Below are 19,700 nucleotides of genomic sequence, written 5' to 3'. Positions count from 1 at the left end.
GCTACAAACTAGTCATGGTTGAGGAGACCCCCCCACCCACTCTCATACTATGTAAAGCACTTTGAGTGTCTAGAAAAAGCGCTATAGAAATGTAAATAAAGAACTATACGGTGAATCAGGCTACCATTTGGACGGAAATTTTCTTATTTTTTTTTAGTTATAAGCTTGCCAACGAAAAATACCATATACACTCTCAGAAATAAAGTTACCAAACTGTACCTCTCCCTGAGCATATTAATATACTGTAATATGCAATTAAAAACAATTTAAGCTACATACAGTAATTGGACCTTAAGGACCTCTGGTATACCTATAAGGCACTGCTATAAAAGATAATTGAAGGTACACCACATGCACTTTCCCAGGAAAAAGATACAGTACATGCAAAAAAGTGCAAAAAAATGTACAATTGATAGTGCCGTCCCAAGGAGAAGTAGCGTTTGGTACCTTTATTACTGAAAGTGCACAATGACATAGATAACAGGTTGCCCCATGGTGTTGGGAGAATACAAAGCCCAGATTAATTTCAAAAGCATCTGCTTCTATAATAAAAGGTAGTGGGGGACCTGAAAGGGGACTTGGGCCATGGCATTATTTATTAATTATAGTTTTGGGGCTACACGTACAAAACTGAATATATTAATTTAATGTCACTAAAGTTTTTTTTATAGCATAATCTTTGAAGTTGTTTAACCATTTCTCTTCTCTTCTCTTATCTCCTCTCCTCTCATGTGTGGCACATGTTCCTAAAGATTGTGAGAATAAAACTAACAAGACATCTATATAATGAAGTACCCCTAGCCAAGCACATTTCCTAAAAGAGAGACAGGGCTTTAATTAGCCCCTACAACATTATGCAATATTCATGGTGCCCCTGATGGTCTTCCATTCATTCCCTTCTACAAGCCTAATCAATTTATAGGACCTCTGTGACAAATAGATAAAGGTAGGAGATAGGATGTGGACAGGAAACATAGAGACAGAATTTCTACATGTTGGTATGTGCGTGAGTGTGTCATATCAGGAACTGAGGAAGAGATGTTGAATGTATCCAAACTTGATCTGTCAACACAACCAGAACAGCTGTCTGTAGAGAACACCACTTTCACACAGAGAGGTGCAAAATGTTCTCTTCACCCTTTTGTGTGTGTGTGTGTGTGTGTGTGTGTGTGTGTGTGTGTGTGTGTGTGTGTGTGTGTGTGTGTGTGTGTGTGTGTGTGTGTGTGTGTGTCTGTGTGTGTGTCAAAAGTCTCTATGCAATGCACCTGATCCCAGTAATCACTCTGTTTACCTGAGTAGAATTTTAATCTTTGAAACGAGTGGATAAATTAGTATAAATTCTCCCAAAAATTCTGAGAAACTTTTAATTAACTAAGGGCAATTAAGTGCCAAAATTTTAACACCTTGCAAATCTATTTAGTTGACTAGGTTCTTATTAAACATGTCAATTGAAACCAGTCTTTAAATGGTAATTGGAACTAAGTAACCGGGATGTGCTCAAGTATTGACAGGAAGACCAATCAGAGCTGCAAATCTGCAAATTCTGTATCAGTGACTGGAGAGACAATTTGAACCAATTTGATGTTTTGCTTTGCCCACCGAGAGAGTGCTGTAGATCAGATGAGGAGAGCAGAACTAACAGATGGAGGTTAAAATGCCCAAAGCCGAAAAAAGTGCATTCTTTAGTTATGTTTGGCAATAAATAAATTGGCAGTGATCTCACTCAACTGCTGACCGTATTTGCAGAGTTATTTATTTGGCCATAAAAGCTAGGCTGAATACTCACATATCCACTAATGCCCATATGTCTCTGCCTGACTGTCTGTCTGATCGTCTGTTACACAAAGTGCTTGAAAAATTCCTGCAATGCTGCCATGTTTGTTAATATTGTACCAGCATAACATCCACTGAAAATGGTCCACCATCCAAATAATAGGGACTTTAAGCAATGTTGGCAGGGATGACTTCAGCAGCCAGAAGAATAACTGAGCTGTACTGTGCATATTCCAAATTAACTCAGTTTCCTGCTGCCTTAGCCCATGGTTCTGCTATGGCATAAACAGCACCTGAACATGAGGTTTAGGTGAGTTAATTTTACATTTTAATGTGTCTGAATTAAAATTATATTTACACAAGCTAACAACACCATTCCTTCAATGAATTGAGAGGAATTTCACTATATTTTAATTATAATTTTTTTTCTGGAGATATGTTATGGTCTGCTTGTAATGACACCCAAAGCAATCACAGTTAATCAAACTTGATATGATAATGAATTTCTAATATTTCTAATATAAGCACTTACAGTGCCATAATGCAATAATATTGGCACACTTGGTAAATATGAGCAAAGAAGACTGTGAAAATGTGCCTTTATTGTTTAACCTTTTGATTTGTTGTTAAAAAAAAAAAATCACAGAAATACTCTGCTCTCAAAACACAGGTTTATCCAAAAAGATCTTTGTTAAATATAGGTGTGCAACATTTATTGGCACCCTTTTAGTCAATACTTTGTGTTACCCCCCCTTTGCCAAGATAACAGCTGATTCTTCTCCTATAATGCCTGATGAGGTTGGAGAATACATGGCAAGGATCTAAGACCATTCCTCCACACAGAATCTCTCCAGATCCTTCAAATTTCGAGGTCCACACTGGTGGACTCTCCTCTTCAGTTCACCCCACAGGTTTTCTATGGGTTTCAAGTCAGGGGACTGGGATGGCCATGGCAGGACTTTGATTTTGTGGTCAGATGAATTCATAGAGGTGCCAATAATTGTTGCACACCTATATTTAACAAATATATTTTTTAGTAAACCAGTGTTTTGCTTGCAATTGTTTGATATCCATGAGAGCAGAGTATTTTTGTGCATTTTTTTGAACAATAGATCAAAAGGTTAAACAATTTTTAAAAAATATTCACAGCCTTCTTTGCTCATACAGTGGAGGGCACTGTAGTTCATCACAGAAATAAAGACTGTCAAACACTCTATTCCATCATAGTGTTAAAGTTGTTAATGAATTTGGCTTCCATGCCTATGGTGTGAACACAGATTTAGTGTTATGCCACGGCAAACTCGCGGCTGCAGTTCCCAGCGTGTAGTGGACATGGACAGGGTGGACGAGGACTACACTTCCCAGCCATGCCCGCGCTCGAGTTCGCCAGAGTTCTGATTACAAACACCTGCACTATATCAAAAGTTATAAAAGGGGCTCGTTAACGTCAGCTGCTTGTGAAGAAAATGCTCAGCAGCCTCGTCTCTGTCGTATACCAAGTCGTAGTTTTTTATCCGCTATCCTGGTTTAGACATTAGCTTGTTTGTTGACTACGATTCTGCCTAATCCCAGTATTACCCGTTTGCCCGAACATCTGAGCTTGATTTCCTGCCATACTCTGTCTTTCGTCTGCCCCAGGCACTCTGGACTGTTCGTCTGTGCTTGTCTCCTGAAAGGAATCAGATTACTGAGTAATTAACAGATTACTTCGCTGACTATGGAGACAGCGGACACCCCGGAGTGGCAGCGCTACCAAAACCGCGCGTTAGCGGTGTATCAGGATGAGATATCACAGTTATGTGCTGAGGTTTCACGTTTGAGAGCTTCCGCGTCTCCGCCCGTGACACCCTCTGCTCTAACGATGCATCCACCGCCGGCCACCTCAACGTATGTTCAGCCCATGTAAGCTGCGCACATTTCGATCATGCTGGCTGCGCACATTCCGGTGCCGGCTGCACACATTCTGGCACCGGCTGCGCACATTCCGGCCACGCCGGCTGGGGAGCTGAAGCGGTGGGCTTCCTGCTACAGTGCATGCTGTTCTTTGAGAGCCACCCGGACATGCCAGAGGTCTGTAAGCTGACCCACTTTATGGAGCCACTCTCTGCGCCAGCCCTGGCATGGGCTACGGAGGAGTGGAAGCGAGGAGGCAGTGTCAGACCCTCACTAACGGACCTCCTCACCCATTTCCAGCATGCCTTTGACCCTTCTCCCAATGGCTGTGAGACCGGCCAAGATCTCATGCACATCAGACAAGGCTCGTATTGCGAGGGAATATGCTCTGGAATTCCGCACCATTGCTGCCCGGAGCGGATGGAATGAGCCTGAATTTAAGACCGAGTTCCGTCAGGGGCTAAATCCTGAGCTATTGAAGGAGTTAGCCTGTCGGGGCGAGCAGCTCACCTTCGATGACCTCGCTGACCTCGCAATACGGCTGGACCGGCTACGCTGTACTAACTGCCCCTCACTGTGTAGCCCATTGCCACCAGAGCCGGTCCCGCCAGCCGAACCCATGCAGCTTGGGCGTGCTCAGACCCGCAAGGAGGAGAGGGATAGAAGATGTTGTGAGCCACGGTGCTTTTATTGCGGGGAGGGCACTCACGTCAGTCGTCAGTGCCCCCACAGGAGACCTCGAACGACTGAGAGGAGCACGGACAACCAACCTCGTCGCTATCAGGTAAGTCCATTCCAGTCACACATTTCTCATGTATTTGCCTTACCCATTGTGCTAGAGCATTCAGGACAGTCTTTTGTCCTTTCAGTGCTCGTTGACTCCGGAGTGGCCGAGAATTTCGTAGATGAGAGGACGGCGCAGAATCTCAGCCTTCCCATACGTCCCTTGCTCCACCCTCACGAGTTCTAATCCATCGACAGATCGCCCATACGAGGGGGAATCATATCCCCTAGTACACTGCCAATCAACATTCAAATCAGTGCCCTCCATCACGAGACCAATGTCCTTTACATCACGGTTTCACTAGACATCCCGTCATTCTCGGCCTACCCTGGCTAGCACTTCACAACCCCCAGGCCTCGTGGACAGACAAACAAATTACCAAATGGTCCCCGTACTGTTTGCGCAATTGTCTGTGGGTCCCACGGTCCCTGTGACCACCACGACTGTGGAGAGTCCCCTGTTCCATGTCCCAGTCAAGGTCCCTACTGAATATCGTGACCTCCACAAGGTGTTCAGTAAGGAGAGAGCAGGTAGCTTACCACCTCACTGACCATACGACTGTGCCATCCACCTTCTACCCAGGGCCAATCCACCTCAGGGCCGTGTGTACCCGATCTCCCAAGCTGAGCAGTGGGCCATGGAAGAATACATTCAGGAGGCTCTCCAGCAGGGGTACATTCGACCCTCCACACCTCCCGCGTCAGCCGGCTCCTTCTTTGGAGAGAAGAAAGGAGGGGGCCTTCGTCCATGTATTGATTATCGGGGCCTCAACCAAGTGACAGTAAAGTACCGGTATCCCCTGCCTCTCGTTCCCTCAGCCCTGGAACAGCCATGGTCCACGACCATCTTCACGAAGCTGAACCTGCGTAGCGCATACAACTTGATCCGCATTAGGGAGGGGGGCGAGTGAAAAACAGCCTTTAGCACCACCTCCGGACTCTATGAGTACTTAGTTATGCCATATGGGCTCGCTAACGCCCCCTCAGTGTTCCAGAATCTGATCAATGATGTCCTGAGGGACATGCTGGGGAGGTACGTCATCGCCTACGTCGATGACATATTGGTATATTCAACATCCCTAGAGGAACACATCACACATGTTCGACAAGTATTGCGTTGCCTGTTGCAATACCAGCTTTATGTAAAGGCTGAGAAGTGTTAGTTCCACCAACACATGATATCATTCCTAGGGTTTGTCATTAGCCCGAGAGAAGTCGCCATGGACCAGTGCAAAACTCAAGTGGTCGTTGAATGGCCCACTCCCCGAACCATCAGGGAGTTGCAGCTTTTCATTGGCTTCGCAAACTTTTATCAGCGATTCATTCGGGACTTTAGTAAGGTGGCGCAACCTCTGACATCTCTCCTGAGAGGTAAACCCCGGCAATTCCTTTGGACCCCAATCACCCAGGAGGCTCTGGAGAAGCTTAAACGGGCCTTTACCACAGCCTCCATCCTCAGACACCTGGATCCCTCCAGACCGTTCGTTGTGGAGGTTGATGCGTCTGAGGTGGGAGTAGGGGCCATTCTGTCTCAGGGATTCGGGGACAAACCCAAGCTGCATCCCGTGGCATTCTTTTCACGGAAGTTGTAACCAGCTGAATGCAACTACAATGTGGGGAACCGAGAACTCCTGGCTGTTAAGTTGGCCCTAGAGGAGTGGAGACACTGGCTGGAGGGAGCTGCACACCCTTTTATTATCTACACGGACCACAAAAATTTAGAGTATCTGAGAACTGCCAAACGTCTCATGCCCCGCTAAGCTCGCTGCTCCCTGTTCTTCTCCAGGTTCCAGTTTACTCTGTCTTATAGGCCCGGAACAAAGAACACAAAGGCCGATGCACTGTCTCGTATCCACTCTCTGGAGGTTCGGGTGGACCAGGAAGGGTATATCTTGCCCCCCTCCAGTATCGTTGGTGCCATGGACTGGAGCCTACATGGAGCCTTAGCCCGCATACCCAGGTCATGAATCCCGACAGCCTGTCCTCCCGGGAAACAGTTCGTACCGGAAAAGTACCACCTGGTACTCATCACCTGGGCCCACACGACACTAGCGACGGGTCATCCGGGAGCCCATTGCACTTACCAACTGCTTGCCGAGAAGTATTGGTGGCCCCATATGCCTAGGGAGGTACAATGTATTGTATCCTCATGCTCCACGTGCAGTCAGTCCAAGGTGCCGCGCGCTCTACCTGCCGGGAGGTTGGTACCGCTATCTACACCTGATTACCCGTGGTCCCACCTGGCCCTAGATTTCATAACGGACTTGCGAGAGTCGCAGGGTAACACCATGATACTGGTGATCGTTGATCAGTTTTCGAAATCCCTGTGCCTAATTCCACTACCAGCCATCCCATCCGCCTTTACCATGGCTGAACTCCTCTTCCAACATGTGTTCCGATACTTCGGCATCCCAGAGGAGATTGTGAGTGACAGGGGTCCGCAGTTCACGTCTCCGTCTGGGCCAGTTTCATGGAGAAGATGGGGGTCACGGTTCACCTCACATCCATGTACCATCCCCAGGCCAAAGGACAGGCAGAACGGGCCAACCAAGAGGTCATACGGTTCCTTCGAACCTTCTGCTCCACCAATCCAGGGGACTGGAGCCACTTCCTACCATGGGCGGAATATGCACAGAATACGGCATTCCACCACCCAGCTCACCCCATTTCAGTGTGTTTTGGGCTACCAGCCACCATTATTCCCCTGGAACACATCCCCAACTGAGTCACCAGAGGCAGAATAGTGGTTCCGCCACAGTGAACAGGTTTGGGAACGCGCCCACCAACAGCTAGTACAGGCTTCCCGCACCGCCAAATGAAAGGCAGTCCGGTGCCGGAGGGATCACCCCAAGTATCAACCCGGAGATAAGGTGTGGCTCTCCACAAGAGATCTAAAGTCACCCCTCCCAGGCTAAAAGCTCCAACCAAAGTATTTCGGCCCCTTCGAGTCTTGAAACAAATTAACGAAGTCACGTACCGCTTGGACCTACCAAAGCACATCCACATTGCCGCATCTTTCCATGTCTCTCTCCTCAAACCAGTGATACTGGACTCCCCAACGGAACCGCTAGAGATTGAAGGCGGCCCAGCCTACTGCGTCCGCGACATCATGAACTCCAGACGTAGGAGAGGAAGGCTCGAATATCTGGTAGACTGGGAGGGGTATGGAACAGAGGAGCAGTGCTGGGTCCCAGCCCAAGACATTCTGGACACAAATCTGCGTAGAGACTTCCACGCGGCTCATCCAGACAAACCGGGCCCCCGGAGAAGAGGGGGGCCTCAGAGGGACTCGGGTCCCGGAGTGAGCCCTTTGGCGGGGGGGCCTCTGTTATGCCACAGTGAACTCACGACTGCAGTTCCCAGTGTGTAGTTCCGCCCATGGACAGGGCAGATGAGGACTACACTTCCTAGCCATGCACTCGAGTTCGCCGGAGTTCTGATTACAAACACCTGCACTATATCAAAAGTTAAAAAAGGGGCTCGTTAACTTCAACTTCTTGCGAAATAAACGCTCAGCAGCCTCGTCTCTGTCGTATACCAAGTCGTACTTTTTTATCCGCTATTCTGGTTTAGACATTAGCTTGTTTGTTGACTACGATTCTGCCTAATCCCAGTATTACCCGTTTGTGCCTATGGACTATGGACTGTTCGTCCGCGCTTGTCTCCGCAAAGGAATCATAACATTTATTTCCAGTCAACACTGGGTTTCAGCAGTCAGTCTCACCCTTGCGAATTCATACCAATTCACACACTTCAAATTGTCTGCATGAATATAAAAGGCTATATTATTGCAAGCCAAAGCTATTGGTTTCCTTGCAGAGTCTTGTACATTTGGTCACTAAACATGTTCACGCTCTTTAACAGGAGGAAAATATTTTACTGAGGGCAACCAGCTATACACTTTTCCCAATTCTGATTGGCAAGCTTGTAAGAGGAATGTTTCATGATGTTTAGTGATTTTTCTGATGCTGGTGGAAGTATATGTGAAACCTTCCAGATTCTGAAATTTGGGTACAGAAAAGTGTACAGAAATGTCTAAGATCCACAGTGATGGCTGGTCATGATGTTGGATTGGAGTCTACAATCTAATATTTACCAATGCATGAAAAGTATCATCGATGACATACTAAGATAATAAATGATGTGGGGAAAACTATTATTATTGTAGTCCTGATTTCTAATTATGTCTTTCAAGTCCATAATGCACTACTAGCTTCAAGCTGAAAAGCTGTAACTTTTCAAAAAAGCACTAAACTTTGTTTCTGTCTGTCCTTTCAAGTAATTTAAACTTTGATTCGTCAATGTGTGCTTACTCAATTTTCACCTAGTTTGTCCTCCAAAAGCATTCTGGGGGGAAAAAAATATGACAGAATAAATCACCTTGTATGTGTTCATTACACCTGTCACTCTATTTCACATAAACCTTCTCAGTCACTGCTGATGACGTGTTTTGGCTGTTAGGGTTATGGATGGGGTTAGCACTCATCCATTTTGCTCTGATTTAATTCAAATGAAATCAAACACCTAGCAAAATACTCTAGCTCTTTCTATCTTCCCAACCTTAGTAAAAACTATTCTACCACCAACCAGACCTCGCTCGCTTCAACCGATGTGCAGCAGGCAGACAGAGCAAGGGTACAATTTAATTTACTTTCACACAGATTTGTTTTGCTCTCATACAAATCTAGCCTTCTTGTGCATGGATTTGTCTTGCTCAGCCACAAAGGTAAAAGGTAAATGAATGAGATCTTTTGGATACACAAGTGAATACACAAGCTCACATCCATTCTTCTTACTCTTGTAACAAACTCTGTTGGTTGAGCAGTTTCGGAAGTGTTATTTCACTGAAAAAAAGACTTGAAAGGAAAAAAAAAATGTTTCTGCATGTATTTTCCACAGGCAAGAAAGGCACATTTATGTGGGCGCAGTGTGATTTTAATGCATTCAGTTTTGTGAGCATGAAAATTCCATGTTTGAGCAGGACAAATTTTGTATGAGAGCAAAATAAATCTGTTCAAAACTAGATGGAATCTTTATCAAAGATTAAACTATAGTGCTCTCACCATTTGACAGGAAAGTACTGTAATCAAAAAGAAAAGTTGTATCACCATTAAATGCATTATGTTTAAACTTAGATACCAAATGAAACCTTTTGTTTGCAAACAATTCAGAGTTGTTGTTTTTTTTCTGATTGCTGAACTTACTTTCTGTCGGGCAACTACAGATAAAAAAAAAATGAGGGTCTCCACCCCTGTGGTACGTGTGCCTAATAAACTAATAACTTAAACACATTAATATTGCCAGTCCATAGTTTAGCTGAACTGAAAATGCTTTCATCCATAATTTCCACATTACAACAATGATCAAATTCTCAAACTGCAATTAGTACAGTTTCCCTTTGATTTCTCCTCCTCTTAAAGGTCAATCTATTTCCATCCATCCATCCATTTTCTGCAACGCTTATCCTACACAGGGTCATGGGGGAGACTGGAGCCTATCCCAGGGGACTCAGGGCACAAGCTGGACGGGGTGCCAATCCACTGCCGGGCACAGTTGCACTCCCATTCACATACTGCGGACAATTTAGAGTTGCAAATCAGCCTACAACACATGTCTTTGGATATCTATTTCTCTCTGTTATATTTATAGTTATTCTTAGCCTACTTCATAATTACTGCAGAACTGTTCTAAAGTTCATATTTTTAGATGTTGCTGACATACAGTACTACTGCAGCTCCGTGTTCTCATGACAGCATCTCCTAAGACCAACCTCACGTTCTTGCTGGGGAAGACAAATCTAGGACAAAGTCTCCACATTCCTAGCCTTCAGTTCTTTAATGAGAGCAGATATATAGACTTCATTAGAGCTTGAAGTTGCAGAACATTTGTGAGTGAAGTAGTTTGTAGGCACGCTCTTTCATCAGTCTGTCTTTCAGGTCCTCACCTCCTCATTTGTTTGCCTGTTCAACTTGTTCTCTCTCATTTTGTGCTTTTGTTATGCCTATATACCAAGCCCACATTTATTTCTATTAAAACACATTGCACATGAATGCATTAATGAAATGAAGGGTTTATTATTATAGCCTTCAATCTTTTTAATGCGGTTTCTTTTCACATCTGATGGTTTTATCGGTTATATCTTATAGTGGATCATTAAGAAGCTATTTCTTCCTCTATTTCATTTTACATCTATTTTTTTATTACCTTGTACTACATTTATGCGTCCAATACAATATTGAGTGTGTATGTCCAAACACAGGCCTGAGAATGGATATAAAATGATAATCGTGTCTGGTTAACTATGTGGATCAAAAAAAAGGAACAGAAATCTTATTATGTGAAAGGAGATCAAAAATATATAGATATATATTTTGCCCTTTTATAACACAAGAAGATGCAACAGGGGAAGAGAGGAGGGAAGACAGGAGAGAGAGAAATGTCACAAAGAAGAAAAGGAGGATGAAGAGCAGAGCTGGAGAGTGTGAGACAGGAGGATACTGACATTGAGAGATTTATGGAGGTTCATGTCCATGGCCTGGAGGTCAATGTCAGATTAGGCACCTGGGTCTCTTGCCTTTGTTGTTACACATGCACACACACATTTGTAATATTTGACGGATATTTCCACTGAGTTGTGGGTGACTGCCGCTAAATAATACAATATCTACCCTGAATCTTAACCTCAGTAACCAAAATAAACTAGCTGTTTGTTTTTACATGATAAATGCAGGTCGCATAAAAACATGAGACGAGACAGGAGACTGCAAATAAACAGCATGTGCATTCCAAGTCTGACTCCTTCGAATCGTTCAAAATGCCCACTTAAGCTATTGAATCTAAGTATATAGTTGATGCGCGACTCAGTGACACTCTTGAAAATAAGTTCTTCCTTGTTACAATTTACTGAAGGGACTAAAAACTGTACAAAACAAAATGAAGATTTTGAAGTGTTCCCCCGGCTCAATAGCTTCATCAACTACCCAAGTGGAAGTGCAACTTATGGTCCTTATTAAAGTGTTACCCACGGGGAAACACATATATAACAACCAAAGGCACAAAAAAATCACCAACATGCAGCAATAGCTGATATCTACTGGAAGGGCCCTTACATGCATGCTACCCATGTGTACAGTTACAGTACCACTACAACACACAACAAGGTCACTGCAGATCCATCCATCCATATGGTCACAGGGAGCCTGGTGTCTATCCTAGGGGACTCAGGGCAGGAGGCAAAGGACATCCTGGATGGGGTATCAGCCCATTGCAGGGTACAATTGATACGGACAATTAGGAAAGGGCAATCAGCCCAGCTCAGGAATCAAACCCACAACCTTGGAGGTGTGAGACAAATGTGCTAACCACTAATATGGAGCCACTAATATTCAATATGGAGCTATATATAAGATGCACGATACAAAAATTAAAGATGGCATGTGAACAAAACGCAACAGTACAAGTGGGATGTTTTTGTGCATAAGAAACATGACGTATCATTGGCGATAATAGAGCAAATACTCTACACTATAATAACTACAGCTATTATCCACCAGAAATATATTTGTAACAAACTTCTCCCAAACTGTGCCACTGTTTTACATGCCTATTTTTGAGGTCATAGTCATGCGAGTACTAGTACTAGAGAGTACTACATCTAACAACTACTTCATTTTCACCTCCTGTATTAAGTATTTAAGCAGCTTGAGTTCAATGGGATTGGATACATACGATAATGTAAGCATACAGTGCATGTACACTGATTTCATAAATTTGCCATATGGTAGGAACTCAGAAAACAACAATATAAAACAGCAAACATTTCATGTGGTCATGTATAGATGCCTTCATATCTTGAGCAGGCATCATATGTGACATTTTAGATAAGTGTATATTTCCCAAGATATAAAAGCAGGTTTAGTTATGAGAAATGTAAATGCTGAGAGGGAACTAATAAACTAAGCTTGACTATTTCTTGATGAGTGGTGCATGGACACAAACCTAAGAACAACAACGGGCAATGGAGACAGTTTGTACCACACTGGATGAAAAGCTGTATAGAAAAGAATTCATCCTCAATTTCTGAATGTCGGGATAAACAGCACGGTTGAAGATGTAGAAGCAGAAGTACACATTAGAAAGTCAATCTATCAGTTATTTTAGAAGGGTTTACCACACCCTGGGAACCCTATGCCTAGTTGTGGTTGAATTGTGTCTGAGCATGTGTGTGTGTGTGTATGTGTGTGTAGGTTGTGCATGGCTACTGTCTGCACTGAATGTGTATCGTTCCACTTCCTTGGTTCGGAGTGTGTTTCCTAGGAAACACACTTCAGTCAGAATCAACCAGCATACTGATAGATTGCACATGCACTCAAACACACTCAACCAAGAAGCCATGCTAGTGAATTCAGGAAGTGAGATTTTATTTTGAGACATGCTCCACTAGTAACATGTCCAAGCACTGGGGACAATCAGATGGAGTTCTGTTCAAAGTGCTATCAAGAAAAATACAGTGTTTGGTCAGAAATCAGGAAACAGAACAATATCTGTGAGGAACAAAAAATAATTCTGGTAAGATGTCATGTGTGTTTTTATTAGGAATCAGAAAAATAAACATTCAATTATTTATTTTTTTTCTGTAGCCTAAGTCTAGCCAAGAATATCCTACACTAAGGGAAACCTACTTGCTGCACTCAGCTTCAATATCCCTGTGTGATGGCTTTGTCTTTTTGGGCTTAAAATCCAATCAACGAGGTAACAGAGAGTGTTAGAATGTGTAGAAATGTATGAGGTTCAAACATTATACATAGAGAATGTTAAACAATCACTCAGTCACTCTTCAGGAACATTCAGGACATTATTATTACACAAAATATTCTCAAAACACATCAACTTGTAGTATGCATAGTTCAACCCTTTCAGAATCCCTACCAAGTCTGTCTATGAATTGAGTTTTTATCCTTTTATTCTTGTGTGGAAAAGGCTTCCCTATATATTGCCAAAGCAAACTTATTAAAACACATATAGCAGAAGAATTGCCATGAACCCATCATAAAAAAAACAATACAGATATTCTGATTAGGACAGATTACCCCAATACTTGGACCAAGATGTGCCTGTGTCTGTTATACCTATTGCCCAATTTACAATTGTCTAGTGGCAGTTAGCTGTCCACTTTCCAATTGGAATGTGTTGAGTAAAAGACAAAATCTGTCCCATGTTTCCTCATGCCTGTCCCCTACAGCAGCAGTTACACTTAATGATAGAAAAACATATCCTCGTGCATCTGCCCAAGCACTAAAATGTTTCATTTTACAGACAGAGTGATGGGGGAAATGTATTGCCAGTGTATACAATTTTGCCAGGTGAACTTCAGCATTATATGAAGAGATAAGGTGTCCAAACTTTGAGCATCTTAGAGCCAAGTGACTGGCTGAGAAGACATCTGTAGAAATCAGGAAAGGATTATTGAAGAGTACTCTTTGCATAGGCATGGTTCCAAAGAAAGATCTTACAAAAAATGTAAATTAGGTCATTTTAATGACATTAAATAATTTTTTAATTTGTCTGCCTAAGCCTATGCCACCAGCCTTCCTGAACACTTCACATACTGTGTCAATCCAGGTGAGATGTACTTTGTATAGGAACCTTTGGGCTGCATGTAAATGAAATGCCATGACTCTCAAGGGCGTGTCCACCAGTCTGTTGTCTACAAAGTTATTTTGTGAATTTTATCTAAAAGCCAATGATTTATATTTTTCCTCAGATTAATTAAAAGTGGCTCAATCACTATAGTTGGACAACCCTGTCTAATCCCCCTGTAGTCATCGAAAGGGCAGCTCGTAGCTACCCCTACTGCTAGTAATAAGGAAGAGGTTGTATATCGTCCAAGTTAAAAATTTTCTCCTCAAACCCCACAGGTCTGCAGTAAATGAAATATCTCTCTCTCTCTCTCTCTCTCTCTCTCTCTATATATATATATATATATATATATATATATATATATATATATATATATATATATATATATATATATGATTCAGTCACTTGAATGCTACGTGGAAGTGACTGCCAGCTGGTGGGTCACTGACCAGCTGTTTGTGTGCTTTGCAGCATAAAGGTGCTCTGCTATCTATAGACAGGTTAGCCTTTTGGGTACAGGAAGTGATTGCACATGCACACTTGAATGCAGATCAAGAGCCAGCTTCTTCTATTAAATGCCATTTGACATGCACTATGGCTACCTCCTGGGCAGCACTAAGCAGCGATGTGGAGCTCGCCATCTGCCTTTGCCAGATTTTACAGATTGAATGTTGCTTCCTTGCAGCCAGTGTGCCCTGTGGTGAGTTTGAGTGATTCTCATCCTCAATAAAGAGCAACATCAACACATAATAAAGAATATTATCAGTATTATGTATGAATACTATTATGAACTTTCACAATGACTTTGATATATGGACTGCACTAGTTCTGAAAGTAAAATACCCTGGTGGTCTGGAATGAAAGAATGTAGAATGGAAGGTTACAGAACATGGACTGTGTGAAGGACCAGGTGACCACTCAGGTGTGGAACCAAAGTTAGATCATTCACAACCTCCTCGTTAACTGTTTCATAGGCGGTTGCAAGTATGTCTGTCTCAATAGCCTTCCAAAGTCCCATTCAAAGCACCGTAAATTCTCTTTGTTTGCATTGCACATTTTTCATCTCATATTCATCTCAAAAGGATGCATCAAGGGCGTGAATCACTGAAGGTAAAAACATGCACACCTGCCATCAAAGAGACGTAATGTGTTTTAATGCAAGGTTTTTACATCCTAATGAAATTTTCCTCCCAATTTTTCAACTATATAGTAATTTGTTTTAGCATAACCTGAACATAGCTGTCCTTGATTTCAAAACTTTATTGGCTCATTAAATTGATTTTCTATGGTGAGGAACACAGTGATGGAACCAATTTTCTCCCCATCAGAAAAGTAGAAATCTTGAACTGATATTTGTCAATTGGGTATCTTGAAAATTGATATATATGAAAAAAGCAGCACCAACTACAAATTTCTAGCATGTACCACAGAGAGAGAGAGAGAGAGAGAGAGAGAGAGAGAGAGAGAGAGAGAGAGAGAGAGAGAGAGAGAGCGAGCGAGAGACAGAGAGAGAGAGAGAGAGAGAGATAGAGAGAGAGAGAGAGAGAGAGGGAGACTTAGGCTATAGTAAGCAACAATGAGAGAGAGAACTGATGCTATTTCTAAAAAGGAGTTGTTTTTTTTTTTTTTTTTTTTTTTTTGCAATAACCATATCTGACCTTCAGACTTTTTATATTTCTACAGACACATACACACAAGTGATATTGGAAAAAATACACCGAATTGTGGCTTATGCATGTATGTATACAGTTGCTGTTGTGTTGTCCTTCACTGCAGTTTGGATTTAATGTCTCTGTTGAGTAACTGATAGGAAAGTAGCAGGAAACCTCTCTGACCCCTCCAATCCTCTTCTCCAGCATACACTTCCCTTGATTCTATCTCTGTCTCAGTCAGTGTCAGAGAGAACAGACTGAAGATCTCCAAGGGAGGCTCGAGATCAGATTCCTCCAGCTGTTAGAGGGATTCATATGGGATTGTGTGTTTGATAAAAACATGTTCCCTCCAGGATAGAGAAAGCTGATACGGCCCTGTAACAGTGATGGCCACATATGATCTGTCAGTCAGCTCAAACTCAAGTGTGTGTTCCTGAGCCTGTCCATATTTGTGTCTCAACTGAGACCTCTTAAATATGAGGACCTGTCCTCAGCAATGAGTTGCTGAGTGCCTCTAAATAATGGCTGTCACTGAGTTCTTAGCATGCTGTCCATGATTCTGATTTTAAAAGCACAGTTTGTTCTATTGAATGACGTGAATTTTTCACTTTCAGAAAATCCCATTTATTTTACACTAGCAAAGTTTCAGTGCTGTTTACATTTAATGTACTTTCAATATGCGCTCTATGACCAAAACTATTTGGACACCTGACCATCTCGCTCTCTCACACACACACACACACATGGTTCTTCCCCAAACTGTTTCCACAAAGTTGGAAACACACAATTGTCTAGAATGTCTTTGCATGCTGTTGCAATAAGTTTTCTCATCATTGGCAATAAGAGGTCCAAACATGTTCCAGTACCACAATGCCTCTATGCACAAAGTGAGTTCCATGAAAACATGGTTTGACAAGGATGGAGTGGAAGAACATGAGTTGTCTGCACAGAGCACTGACCTCAACCCTACTGAACAACTCTGAGATAAACTGGAACTGACTGCACACAAAGCCTTTTTGCTTGACATCAGTGCCTGACCTCACTAACCGTGTGGCTGAAAGAGCACAAATCCCCACCTCCACGCTCCAAAATCTGTTGAAAAGCCTTCCCTGAATATTCATACAACAAACTGACAACCAATCCATGTTAGAATTGAAACCATTTTTTTTTTTTTTTGATGAATGTCAGCCACAAAAGATTTAGCAATAAAAGAGATTCTGTAATTCTAGTCATTTCAAGCAATACAGTTGTACTCTTTGGTTAATAATAAGAGCCATAGAGACATTGAGCCACCTAATCATACTCTCCTGTTGTCATGTATCAAGCAGCTCTGGAGTCCACTTCCCATCAGCCACTGCACTGCACTAGCTGTCACATGACCACCTGCACCTGACTCACGTTTTGTTAATGAGCACTCGTGTGTGTATATATAGTCCTTGTCTGCAATGTTTGCTTGTCTTTTGTTGTCCTAGACGCTTGTTGTTTATGCCACAGTGTTTTAACAAGTTGTCTTAGTGTCTTTGTCTCATAGTACGTTTGTTTAAATAAATGTTATTATCTGCACTTGCTTCTGGCTCAACCTCGATACGTGACAGAACGAAAGACCCTTTATCAGAAGCAGCAGATCACCAAGATGGATGCCTGGTTTGCAGCATACGAGGAGTGGTATAGAGGACTATTGGAGCAGAGAAGAAGGACAGATGAACTACTCGCTCAGAATAACCGCATCCTAGGCCTGCCGCAGCCGGACAGACCATGCACCAGGCCACACCCGGCATTCATAAAGGACTACGCCATGTCACGCCGACAGGAGGGGCAATCTGTGGTCGGGGCTGAGACCAACTCCCACCCTCCCTCCCCTATTATGGCTCTCGTTCAACCTTCATGTTCAGTGGAGGATGTCACTCTGCCTCCATGTTCCGTGAGAGACGTCGCTCCATCTCCTACCGGACTCAAGAATTCCCCACTGTTCAGCTACCTCAAGGTCGCTCCGCCTCCCTGCTCGGCCGAGGTCGTCGCTCCGCCTCCCTGCTCGGCCGAGGTCGTCGCTCCGCCTCCCTGCTCGGCCGAGGTCGTCGCTCCGCCTCCCTGCTCGGCCGAGGTCGTCGCTCCGCCTCCCTGCTCGGCCGAGGTCGTCGCTCCTTTTCTTTGCTTCTCTCAGTATGTCGCTTCCCCCCTCACGCTCCGCGGAGAGCATCGTTCCCCCCTCACGATCCGTGGAGAGCATCGTTCCCCCCTCGGGCCTCGCGGAGAACCTCGCTACCCCCTCCTGTCCCGTGGAGGACGTCGCCCCGCTTTCATGTTCTGCCGAGGAAGTATCTCTGCCTCCCTGTGCCGTTGTGTAAGCCGCTCGGCCTCCTGTTTTTGCTGGGGACATTTTGCCTAGGGGGCCAGGACAACCAGATGGAGGACGTATAATTTTGGGCGCTCTGGGAGTAGCGCACTTGGGAGAGGGTTCTGTCATGTATCAAGAAGCTCTGGACTCCACTTCCCATCAGCCACTGCACTAGCTGTTACATGACCACCTGACTGTGTGTGTGTGTGTGTGTGTGTGTGTGTGTGTGTGTGTGTGTGTGTGTGTGTGTGTGTGTGTTCCCCTTGTCTGCACTGTTTGCTTGTCTTTCGTTGTCCTAGACTCTTTTTGTTTATGTCTCGGTGTTTTGTTTCATGCCACAGTGTTTTACCAAGTTTTCTTAGTGTCTTTGTCTCATAGTACGTTTGTTTAAATAAATGTTATTATCTGCACTTGCTTCAGGCTCAACCTCGATACGTGACACCTGTTTACCTATGAAACCACTAAAGTACCTCAAATATTAACTCTTCCAGGTGCTGGTTTAAATTTATGCTTCAGATTTACTGTATATAATTTTTTTTTTTTTCCATTTTGGTGTATGTACACGGGTGGAAAGGCAAATACATTTTACATTGTCAAAATAATCATATTAAATCTAAATATAATGTGGGATATAATTATGCTTTTAAGAAGTATGTTTCTTGCTGGGGGCACAGTGGCTTAATGGTTAGCACACTTGCCTTGCACCTCCAGGGCTGGGGGTTTGATTCCCACCTCTGCCCTGTGTGTGCAGACTTTGCATGTTCTCCCCATGCTTAGGGGGTTTCCTCTGGGTACTCCAGTCTCCTCCCCCAGACCAAAGACATGCTTTGTAAGCTGATTAGCATTTATAATATGTCTGTAGTGAGTGAATGAATGTGTGTACATGTGCAATTGTGTCCTGTGATGGGTTGACACCCACATCCAGGGTGTCCTCTACCTCATGCACAAAGTCCCCGGGGATAGGCACCTCTGCAACCCAGCCTAGGATAAGAGGTACAGAAAATGAATTTCTTGATGTTTCATGCTTACTTAAGACATCAAAACACGCACAAAAAAGTGTCTTAAAAAAAACCCAACTAATTTATCAGCGTTTCACTATAAATATACAATTTTGACCCCAAAAGAACATAAGGAGCAGTGTTTGTTGTTAAAATCACTAGCAAAAATCTGTAATTTTCTCACAAAACATTACATATGTTATCTAAACTACTCTCGCCATAATGCCCAGTCTTATCTATGCTACCCTTTAGACATCTGTACTCAGACAGCAAATAAAAGCAGTATATCTATTGCAAAAACTTTAACAACCACGAAACAGAAGTGAAGATCTTTAATAAAATGAAGACTAACTTTTACTGACTTTCTTGGGTGATCATGATGGATGTGGAAGTCAGACACTAAGGCACAATGATCTGTCTACATCTTAAGTGTCTAAGCCTTGGTCAGTGTCCTTCACCGTCTTCCTCTGTGCATCTCCCTCACACACACATCTTTTACTTGTGTCCACACACAAGATATTTTTATTATTGGAATGTCTGAACAGAATTAAGTAACGGCTTTATGTGGAAGCAATTTTGTTTCCTTGACCCTTATTATAAAACCCGTCTTATTTAAACTTGTCAAAA

Source organism: Ictalurus punctatus, chromosome 14 (genome assembly GCF_001660625.3).
Source record: "Ictalurus punctatus breed USDA103 chromosome 14, Coco_2.0, whole genome shotgun sequence".
Classification (NCBI taxonomy): Eukaryota; Metazoa; Chordata; class Actinopteri; order Siluriformes; family Ictaluridae; genus Ictalurus; species Ictalurus punctatus.
The sequence above is the reverse complement of the archived record's forward strand: the minus strand, read 5'-3'. Positions refer to the sequence as shown.